This window comes from Pongo abelii, chromosome 6 (assembly GCF_028885655.2).
Source record: "Pongo abelii isolate AG06213 chromosome 6, NHGRI_mPonAbe1-v2.0_pri, whole genome shotgun sequence".
NCBI classification, from domain to species: Eukaryota; Metazoa; Chordata; class Mammalia; order Primates; family Hominidae; genus Pongo; species Pongo abelii.
The window spans coordinates 8,452,142-8,462,663 of record NC_071991.2 but is presented as its reverse complement, the minus strand read 5'-3'; positions in this window follow the sequence as shown (position 1 = coordinate 8,462,663).

The window sequence follows — 10,522 nt, the reverse complement described above, 5'->3', positions numbered from 1 at the left end:
GTACACCAATCAGATGTAGATTTGGTCTTTTCACGTAGTCCCATATTTCTTGGAGGCTTTGCTCGTTTCTTTTTATTCTTTTTTCTCTAAACTTCCCTTCTCGCTTCATTTCATTCATTTCATCTTCCATCGCTGATACCCTTTCTTCCATTTGATCGCATCGGCTTCTGAGGCTTCTGCATTCTTCAGGTAGTTCTCGAGCCTTGGTTTTCAGCTCCATCAGCTCCTTTAAGCACTTCTCTGTATTGGTTATTCTAGTTATACATTCTTCTAAATTTTTTTCAAAGTTTTCAACTTCTTTGCCTTTGGTTTGAATATCCTCCCGTAGCTCGGAGTAATTTGATCATCTGAAGCCTTCTTCTCTCAGCTCGTCAAAGTCATTCTCCGTCCAGCTTTGTTCCGTTGCTGGTGAGGAACTGCGTCCCTTTGGAGGAGGAGAGGCGCTCTGCTTTTTAGAGTTTCCAGTTTTTCTGCTCTGTTTTTTCCCCATCTTTGTGGTTTTATCTACTTTTGGTCTTTGATGATGGTGAAGTACAGATGGGTTTTTGGTGTGGATGTCCTTTCTGTTTGTTAGTTTTCCTTCTAACAGACAGGACCCTCAGCTGCAGGTCTGTTGGAGTACCCGGCCGTGTGAGGTGTGAGTCTGCCCCCGCTGGGGGGTGCCTCCCAGTTAGGCTGCTCAGGGGTCAGGGGTCAGGGACCCACTTGAGGAGGCAGTCTGCCCGTTCTCAGATCTCCATCTGCGTGCTGGGAGAACCACTGCTCTCTTCAAAGCTGTCAGACGGGACATTTAAGTCTGCAGAGGTTACTCCTGTCTTTTTGTTTGTCTGTGCCCTGCCCCCAGAGGTGGAGCCTACAAAGGCAGGCAGGCCTCCTTGAGCTGTGGTGGGCTCCACCCAGTTCGAGCTTCCTGGCTGCTTTGTTTACCTAAGCAAGCCTGGGCAATGGCGGGTGCCCCTCCCCCAGCCTCGCTGCTGCCTTGCAGTTTGATCTCAGACTGCTGTGCTAGCAATCAGCAAGACTCCGTGGGCGTAGGACCCACGGAGCCAGGTGCGGGATATAATCTCCTGGTGCGCCGTTTTTTAAGCCCGTCGGAAAAGCGCAGTATTCAGGTGGGAGTGACCCGATTTTCCAGGTGCTGTCTGTCACCCCTTTCTTTGACCAGGAAAGGGAACTCCCTGACCCCTTGCACTTCCCGAGTGAGGCAATGCCTTGCCCTTCTTCGGCTCATGCACAGTGCATGCACCCACTGACCTGCGCCCACTGTCTGGCACTCCCTAGTGAGATGAACCCGGTACCTCAGATGGAAATGCAGAAATCACCCGTCTTCTGCGTCACTCACGCTGGGAGCTGTAGACCGGAGCTGTTCCTATTTGGCCATCTTGGCTCCTCCCCCCAACCTTATTAATTTTTGATACAAAAGTGATAACTACATAAAAAAGGTGTAGTCAAATACCCCTTCCCTACCCAGCCCCCACAGGTAACTGATTTCATTAATTTGTGTTTTTTTTTTCACTCTTGTTGTCCAGGCTGGAGTGCAATGGCGTGATCTTGGCTCACCTCAACTTCTGCCTCCCGGGTTCAAGTGATTCTCCTGCCTCAGCCTCCTGAATAGCTGGGATTACAGGCACGCGGCACCATGCCCAGCTAATTTTTTGTATTTTTAGTAGAGACCATGTTGTCCAGGCTAGTCTTGAACTCTTGACCTCAGGTGATCCACCCGCCTTGGCCTCCCAAAGTGCTGGGATTACAGGCATGAGCCACCGTGCCTGGCCATGGTTTCATTAATTTTAAAGTTATCCTTCTAGTGTTTCTGTTTACAAAAATCAGCAGATATACTTTTCTTTTTTCTCATACAAAAAATTGCCCCAGAGTAAATACTTTTTTGTACCTTTTTTTTTCACTAAACAATGTATCCTGAAAGTCACTCCATATGAGTTCCTAGAGGTCTTCATTTTTTTTTTTTTTTAATTAACTGCACAGTATCTTTTGTGTGGATGCCTCACCATTTACTCAACTTCCCTCCTGCCAGCAGTGGGGGGAGTGAGTTTATCACAGATAACACTGCGATAGCTTAGCACGTGCGTATCTACTCAGTATTGTGGGAAATTTATCTTTAGAGTGGATCCCTGACATGAGATTGCTGGGTTAGGGGTAAATACACATCGTTTTGTTGGCTGTAATCAAATTTCCCTGCAGAGGAGGGTTGTGCTATTTTATTCTTCCACCAGCAATGTATGAAAATGCCTGTGATTTTTTGGAGGAGGGGAGGTCGGCATAGACCCTCATTCTGTGACGTCCCTCTAGCACAGGCAAGTCCATCGAAGGGCAAAGGGAGGGATGAAAAGCCGGTGGATGGATGTTCATGTCATACCTGCAAGAGGTTTCTCCTTGCGGCCAGGTGCGGTGGCTCACACCTGTAATCTCAGCACTTTGGGAGGCCGAGGCAGGCAGATCACCTGACTCAGGAGTTCAAGACCAGCCTGGCCAACATGGTGAAACCACATCTCTACTAAAAATACAAAAACTGGCCGGGCGTGGTGGCGTGCTGGTACTCCCAGCTACTCAGGGTGCTGAGGCAGGAGAATCGCTTGAACCCAGGGGGCGGAGGTTGCAGTGAGCTGAGATTGCACCACTGCACTGCAGCCTGGGCGACAGAGCAAGACTCTGTCTCAAAAAAAAAAAAAAAAAAAAAAGAGGTCTCTCCTTGTAATTAGGCAGGGCAGGGGCTTCAGAAAAGGGGGAAGTCAAGCAACTCACTAATCTTCTGCACAAGAGACCCTGTTTCTTAGAGACAGGTACTAGGGTAACATCCTCCATCAGCCCACCCACTGTCTGCTGTCCCCTCCTGAGGGGACATGGCTGGGAGGGAAAGTTCATCCATCTACCCTGGCATCCATCCATCTATCCGTTCATTTGCCATTTCTGGTCTATACCTGCGAGGCCACTGTGCTGGACCCAGGTACCCCAGTGTGACTCAGACCTGGACCCTACTCTTGGTGAGCTCACAGCCTAGAGCACAGCTTCCTACAGGATGGTTCCCATCATCAGTGGATGTTAAGTTCTGCCCAACGAGCTGATCAAAGAGAACAGGTAACGCATGGGAGCAGGTTGAAGTAAGATGGCAGTTGGAGGCCGTGGCGCTGTTGAGTGGGCCTGGGGCGGGGATAACCAGGTGAGTCTTCTCATTCCTGAGAGGCAGCATGACTGAGAGACCGTGTTCTGGAGCTGGAGGACCTGGGTTCAAATTCCCGCTTCTCCATGAACTCACGGACAGTACTCCCTTGGACAAACACATACCATCTCTTTTCCTCACTGTCCTCATCTGCAAAGTGGGGGTTCATTCATCCATCCAAAATTTCACCCAGGTGTGGTGCCTCACACCTGTAATCCCAGCACTTTGGGAGGCCAAGGCAGGTGGATCACTTGAGGTCAGGAGTTCGAGACCAGCCTGGCCAACATGGAGAAACCCCATTTCTACTAAAAATACAAAAACTAGCTGGGCATGATGGTGCGTGCCTGTAATCCCAGCTACTCGGGGGGCTGAGGCAGGAGAATCACTTGAACCTGGGAGGTGGAGGTTGCAGTGAGCCACAGCCTGGGCAACAGAGTGAGACTCTGACTCAAAAAAAAAAAAAAATCTACTTACTGAGCACCTACTATGTGCCAGGACCTGTTCTAGGCTGTTGGGATACATCTGTGAACAACAGAGACAACCATTTCCATCCTTGTGGAGCCTGGATGATGCTGGGGAGAAACAAGTCATAGACAACAATATTGTAAATGGGTAAAAAATATGACAAATAGGTAAATAAATAAATATAGAAATCAATAAGTAAATTAGAAAGTGATGAGTATTATGGGACAAGAAAAAGTAGAGCAGAATAACAAGAATGGGAAAGAACAGCTTAAAGTTTAAAGAAGGCGGTCAATGTTCTATATCTTGGTTTTGGGAGTGTTTCCCTGGATGCGTTTGTCAAAACTCATTGAGCTACATGCTTAGAATCTGTGCATGTATATTATACCTCGATAAACTTAAGGCCAGGCAGAGTAGGTCATGCCTGTGATCCCAGCATTTTGGGAGGCCAAGGCAGGAGACTCACTTGAAGCCAGGAGTTTAAGGCCAGCCTGGGCAACAAAGGGAGACCTCCATCTCTACAAAAATAAAAATAAAAAAAATCAGCCAGGCATGGTGGTGCACAACTGTAGTCCCAATTACTTGGGAGGCTGAAGTGGGAGGATTGCTTGAGCCCAGGAAGTAGAGACTGAAGTGAGCTGTGATGGTGCCTCTGCACTCCAGCCTGGGTGACAGAGCAAGACTCTATTTCTAAAAAAAGATAAGACCAGACATAGTGGCTTACACCTGTAATCCTAGCTCTTTGGGAGGCCAAGGCAGACAGACTGCTTGAGCTCAGAAGCTCAAGACTAGCCTGGGCAACATAGCAAAAACCCATCTCTACAAAAAATACAAAAATTAGTCGGGTGTGGTGGCACATGCCTGGAGTTCCAGCCACTTGGGAGGCTGAGGTGGGAGGATCGTTTGAGTCTGGGAGGTTGAGGCTGCAGTGAGCCATAATTGCACCACTGCACTCCAGCCTGGGCTACAGAGTGAGACCCTATCTCAAAACAGAAACAAAAACAAAAAAGCAGATAAACCTGGTATTTGAAATACAGCTGCCAGACCTCCTTGAGACAGTGAGGTTTCTACAAACTGAGAACGGGTGGGGACAGAGCCAAATGGACCCCTAAGAGAAAGGTGTGCCCAGAACAGGAAGCGGCTAGAGTGGAGGCCTTGAGCATAGAAGAGTCTAGAAAGCCACCTGGTGCTGTGAAGACTGGTCATACCCACTTTGGTTGATGAGTGGGTCAGCTTTGATCAAGGATGACAAAATGATGGCATAGCCTCCTGTCCTTCACCGGGCGTAGAGAAGGACATCTGGATTTACCCAGCCCTTTGGTCCAGCTGAAGGTCTGTATCAGTCAGTTTCTGTTGCAATAATGCTGTGTAACAAGCTACCTAAAAAATCTCAGTGACTTACAGCAACACGTATTTATGATTCCTGTGCCTGGATTTGCAGGCCAGATGTGTGTGGGCTTAGCTTGGCTCCACTGCGTCTGGTTCCACACCATACGTTGAGCTCTGGTTTTTATTTTTTATTTTAAAAATGTTTTAAATTTTTATTATTACTTTTTTTTTTTTTGAGCTGGAGTTTTGTTCTTTTTGCCCAGGCTGGAGTGCAATGGTGCGATCCTCCTGCCTCAGCCTCATGAGTAGCTGGGATTACAGGCACGTGCCACCACGCCCGGCTAATTTTGTACTTTTAGTAGAGATGAGGTTTCACCTTGTTGGCCAGGCTGGTCTTGAACTCCCGACCTCAGGTGATCTGCCCACCTCAGCCTCCCAAAGTGCTGGGATTACAGGTGTGAGTTACCGTGCCCGGCCGAGCTCAGGTTTTTAGCAGGAGCCAGCTCCATGTGTCTTTTTTTGTTCTGGGATCCTAAGCACATTTCTGATCTCTGTTTGTATCATATCCGCTGAAGCAAGTCAGGTGGGCAAGGCCAATGTCAACGGAGCCGGGATGTGTACCTGACTCCCCACAGGAAGTGCTTCGAGTCACAGGGTAGAGAGTGTAGATGCATTACCCAGTTCCAGGAAGGGGCACATTGGGAACAAGAATCTAATTGGCTCCAGGATCTCTGATCAAGGCAGGGAGCTTCGACATACCCCGCTCCCGCCACCTCCTGGCAAAGAAAAGCCCTCCAAAGCCCTTGCTTGAATAAGTGATGGAGAGGCATGCTGGGCACCCCAGTGACTATTCTTCCTCCTTAAGAGTGCTGGAGTGGGTGGGAACAGGGCTGTGCTACTTTATTTATTTACTTATTTATTTATTTATTTTTTGAGACAGAGTCTCACTCCATCGCCCAGGCTGGAGTGCAGTGGCGTGATCTCGGCTCACTGCAAGCTCTGCCTCCTGGGTTCACGCCATTCTCCTGCCTCAGCCTCCTGAGTAGCTGGGACTACAGGCACCCGCCACCATGCCTGGCTAATTTTTTTGTATTTTTAGTAAAGACAGGGTTTTACCGTGTTAGCGAGGATGGTCTTGATCTCCTGACCTCGTGATCTGCTCGCCTCGGCCTCCCAAAGTGCTGGGATTACAGGCGTGAGCCACCGCACCCGGCCAGGGCTGTGCTACCTTAGAGACATGGCACTACCTTTATCCACCTCCTTGGGTATGGCCTGGATATTCCAAGAGCCCTTCCTACATTTTCTGGATGTGGAATATTTTATGGACATAAGAGGAAGAAACCTTTATTATATGGTGTTGTGCGATCTGACACAGTGGCTTGGATTTAGAGTTTTAGCCATATCCCTAACACAAGCAGCTTTCATTTCTAAGCTTTATTGAGCATTGTTTTTTTTTTTTTTTAAATTTTAAATAATGACCCATCTACGACTTCTGAACAAAGTGTAATAAAAGTGACAAATATTGGTACACCGTACATGGATTGTCACCTTGGATTTACTGCCCCCCCAACATTTTCTGGGAAGTCACACTAGATTTATGCTTTGGGTTTTAATCCATCACTCTATCTTTTAATGCAATATCTAATCTCACTACTTCTTTTCTTCCTTTAATACAGTTTCTCTGGAGGTGCATTTGCAGAACCGATTTTTATCATTTGCAACGTGTAAAATAATGCATTAGCTGTAAATCAGAGGCCTTTATTGGGAAGCTTGAAAAGTTGCTTTAAACACAATAAATTTAGTACCTTTGATTCATTCTGGGAAATCTGACAGTAGGAAGAGGAACTGAGGCCCCTTTTAACTCTGGGGACTGGGGAATCATCCTTTCAAGGTGAAAATAGAATACTTTTTCCAGGAGAAGCCTTCTTCAAGCTCAAGACTTCCAATTTTTGAGACCAGAATTCAGGAACCGATGTGCAATGTGGGTTGGTAGAATCTGCTAGGAGCCAGGTAAATCTTTTTTTTTTTTTTTTTTTTTTTGAGACAGACTCTTGCTCTGTCATCCAGGCTCCAGGCTGGAGTGTAGTGGCGCAGTCTTGGCTCACTGCAACCTCCACCTCCCAGTTCAAGTGATTCTCCTGCCTCAGCCTCCCAAGTAGCTGGGATTACAGGTGCCTGGCACCACGCCCAGGTAATTGTTGTAGTTTTAGTAGAGACAGGGTTTTGCCATGTCAGCCAGGCTGGTCTCGAACTCCTGACCTCACGTGATCCACTTACCTCGGCCTCCCAAAGTGCTGAGATTACAGGAGTGAGCCACTGTGCCTGGCCTGGAGCCAGGTAAATCTCAAATCTCAGTTCAGCCACTCCCATGCTGTGTGACCTTTGGCTAGTCACACAGTCTCTCTGAGCCTGTTTCCCCTCTGTATGCTGAATTGCTTACCTCCAAGGCTGTTGTGAGAATGAATGAGGAGGCCCAGAATACAATAGGTGTTCAAAACATTTTTGTTTAGTGAGGTGGGCCCTCAGGGAATCAAGACCTCCCTCCCTATTTGGCCCTGGGACTTGGTTCCTCCTGGAAGGAGGGAGGCAGCCTCATGCTTTTGCCAGGCAGAAGCCTCTGGGGTCTGTACTGCAGCCCTCGCTCCTCCCCATAGCATGGAGGGAGTCCACATTCCACCTCCCGCCACATTTCAGAGCCTACTGCTAGGGATGGCAGAGCTTCCAGACCCCTGTCCCTGCCGCTAGTGCCTTCCCTAGGGTGACCTTAGAACTTCCCGGGGTTTCCAGGGAGGTTCTTGCCACACCTAGTCTCATATGGAAGAAAACACATCCCACACCCTCAGGGCTGGTTAAAAAACCAGGCTGTCTCTGAGACCTGTCTTCCGTCTCCATTTCTGACCTGCAAGGAAACCTGAGAGCATCTCCCACAATCTCCTCGCTGTACAGAGGAGGAAACTGAGGCCCCCACGCTGGGAGGGAGGGGTGCCTGTGTGCAAGGCAGGCAGGTGCCATACACAGGGGGAAACTGAGGCCCCCATGCTGGGAGGGAGGGGTGCCTGTGTGCAAGGCAGGCAGGTGCCATACACAGGGGGAAACTGAGGCCCCCATGCTGGGAGGGAGGGGTGCCCGTGTGCAAGGTAGGCAGGTGCCACCAGCCTGAAGTCATCACTAGGGTCCTGATGCCCAGCTCCCAACAGCCTCGTGGGGGTCCTGGCCAGACAAAGGCAGGATCCAGCAGCCATCCCTCCTGGTCACAGCACATGGTAGCAGGTGCATTTCAGGTCTACAGCACAATATAGTCACAGTAAAACCTGGGAGGGGGTCTTCCACCCTGCACATGTGACATGTACATGTGTCTATCCCCTTCCCCTCCCCGTCTTTTTTTTTTTTTTTTTTTTTGACAGAATCTCCCTCTGTTGCCCAGGCTGGAGTGTAGTGGTGTGATCTCAGCTCACTGCATCCTCTGCCTCCTGGTTCAAGTGATTCTCCTGCCTCAGCCTCCTGAGTAGCTGGGATTACAGGCATGCGCCACCACGCCCGAGCAATTTTTGTATTTTTAGTAGAGACGGGGTTTCGCCATGTTGGCCAGGCTGGTCTTGAACTCCTGACCTCAAGTGATCCTCCCACCTCTGCCTCCCAAAGTGCTGGGATTACAGACGCGAGTCACTGTGCCCACCGCCCCCGCTCCACCATCCTTAAGGCTCCTACTATGTGCCAGGCTCTGTGCTGAGAATGACATGGCTCAGACCCAGGACCTGCCACTTCTGCCTCTGGTCTCCTTGCTGTCTGAACACACTAGGTATGTGGGACCCCGGGACCCTTGCACTGGCTGTTTCCTCTGCTGGACAGTTCTTCTCCTGACACCCACGTGGCAAGGAAGTGTCCAGTCTAGGGGAAGGCCAGTCTGGACACAGATGCTCCCAGCCCAGTGGGGACAAGGCTAGGAGTGCCCATGTTCAGAAGTTGTAGATGAGTCATTATTTAAAAAAAAAAAAAACAAACGAAAACAATGCTCAGTAAAGCTTAGAAACAAAAGCTTCTTGTGCTGAGGACACAGGCTAAATCCCTAAACCGAAGCCACTGGGTCAGGTCACAGAGGGTCATATAATAAAGGTTCTTCCCGTTATGTCTATAAAACACCCCACAGCCAGGCAATGTGAGAAGAGCTCTTGGAAGATCCCAGGCTGCATCTGGGCAGGCGGACAAAGGTAGTGCCATGTTTCTAAAGTAGCAGAGCCCTGGGGGTTTGGACAGGTTTGAACTGGCAGAGACAGGGTACGGAGAAGGTGGGTTAAATATGGAAGGTGGCTCCCAACACACATGTGAGCCATTAGATCCCTCCATATTTAATCTGTTCGTATTTAACCCCCATGGGATCCATTAGATACCACCATGTCTAACCTGTATGGGATCCTTCCCTTTCCCCTACCCTTTCCTTTCTGCCTCTCTCATCTTTTCCATGGAGTCGCCCCTACAATCCCCTCAGCGGGGGCACCAGCAGCCTCTTATCACCTTCCCAAAGCCTCTGGTTCTTGGGGAAGCGCTAATGTCACACCTGCTTTGGGAACTCACTCCCAACTGCCCTGGCCCAGAACCCTCCTTCTGTCCTCTCCAACTGTGAAGTGCGGAGGGTGGCCTTGTGAATGGCTCCATTACTGCAGATCCTTACATCTCTCCTGAGAGCTGTGTCAGCTTCTCACCCTGCCCTGGGCCAGGAGAAAGTCCAGGAAGAGGCTCACATGTGGCCGCCTTGCCTCCAGGACTGCTTTTCACACGGGCAGCTGGGAACGAGGCCACGTTAGGCTGGGAGCTCCTTCCAGAAACAACACAGATGAAATTAAGGGGGGTAAATGGCTCCCAGCATTGTTACCAGCAAGACATTTGGGGAACATACATTTCACAGGGAATTAGTCACTCTAAACTGCTTTATTTGGTTTCAACTTAGAATAGCACTTAAATTATTCAGCTAGGGAGGGGGAGGAAGGGGCAGGAAAGAGTTGCCAGGCCCTGTATCAACCTTAAAGAGTCATGGGCGGAAAAGCAGTGACATCTGTCTGGGGGTGGCCGTTGGTAGCTTGTGGGCCGCCTGGATTCCTTCTGAATTTGGTAAAAGCCCCCAGGATGTGAGACGCAAAGGCACGACTTCGCATCAGTAACACACGAGCTTTGTTTTACTCCACGCCCGTGCAGAGGCTTGGGAGAGGTGATGCTGTTATTCCCCCTGTCTTACGAACCTCTCTCGACCCCCTGCCTACTCCAGCCACTGCCCCATATACTGTTTTGCTTTGCAATAAAACTCCTCCCTGGCTCCAACGCTCTCTTCCCCTCCACCCACTGCACCCCCTCTCTCAACCCCCTCCACGAAGGCTTTGCCTGCCCCACTCCAAGGAAACTGCCCCCCCCACCAAGGCCCCGTGACCTCCAAGGTAGATTCTTGGTCCTCAGCTCATTTGACTTGGAAGCCACATCGGGCACAGTTGCTCTCTGTCTTCCCAGGAAAACTTTCTTCCTTCGGTTTCCTGGCCCCTAAATCTGCTTTGCCTCCTAACCTGCTGG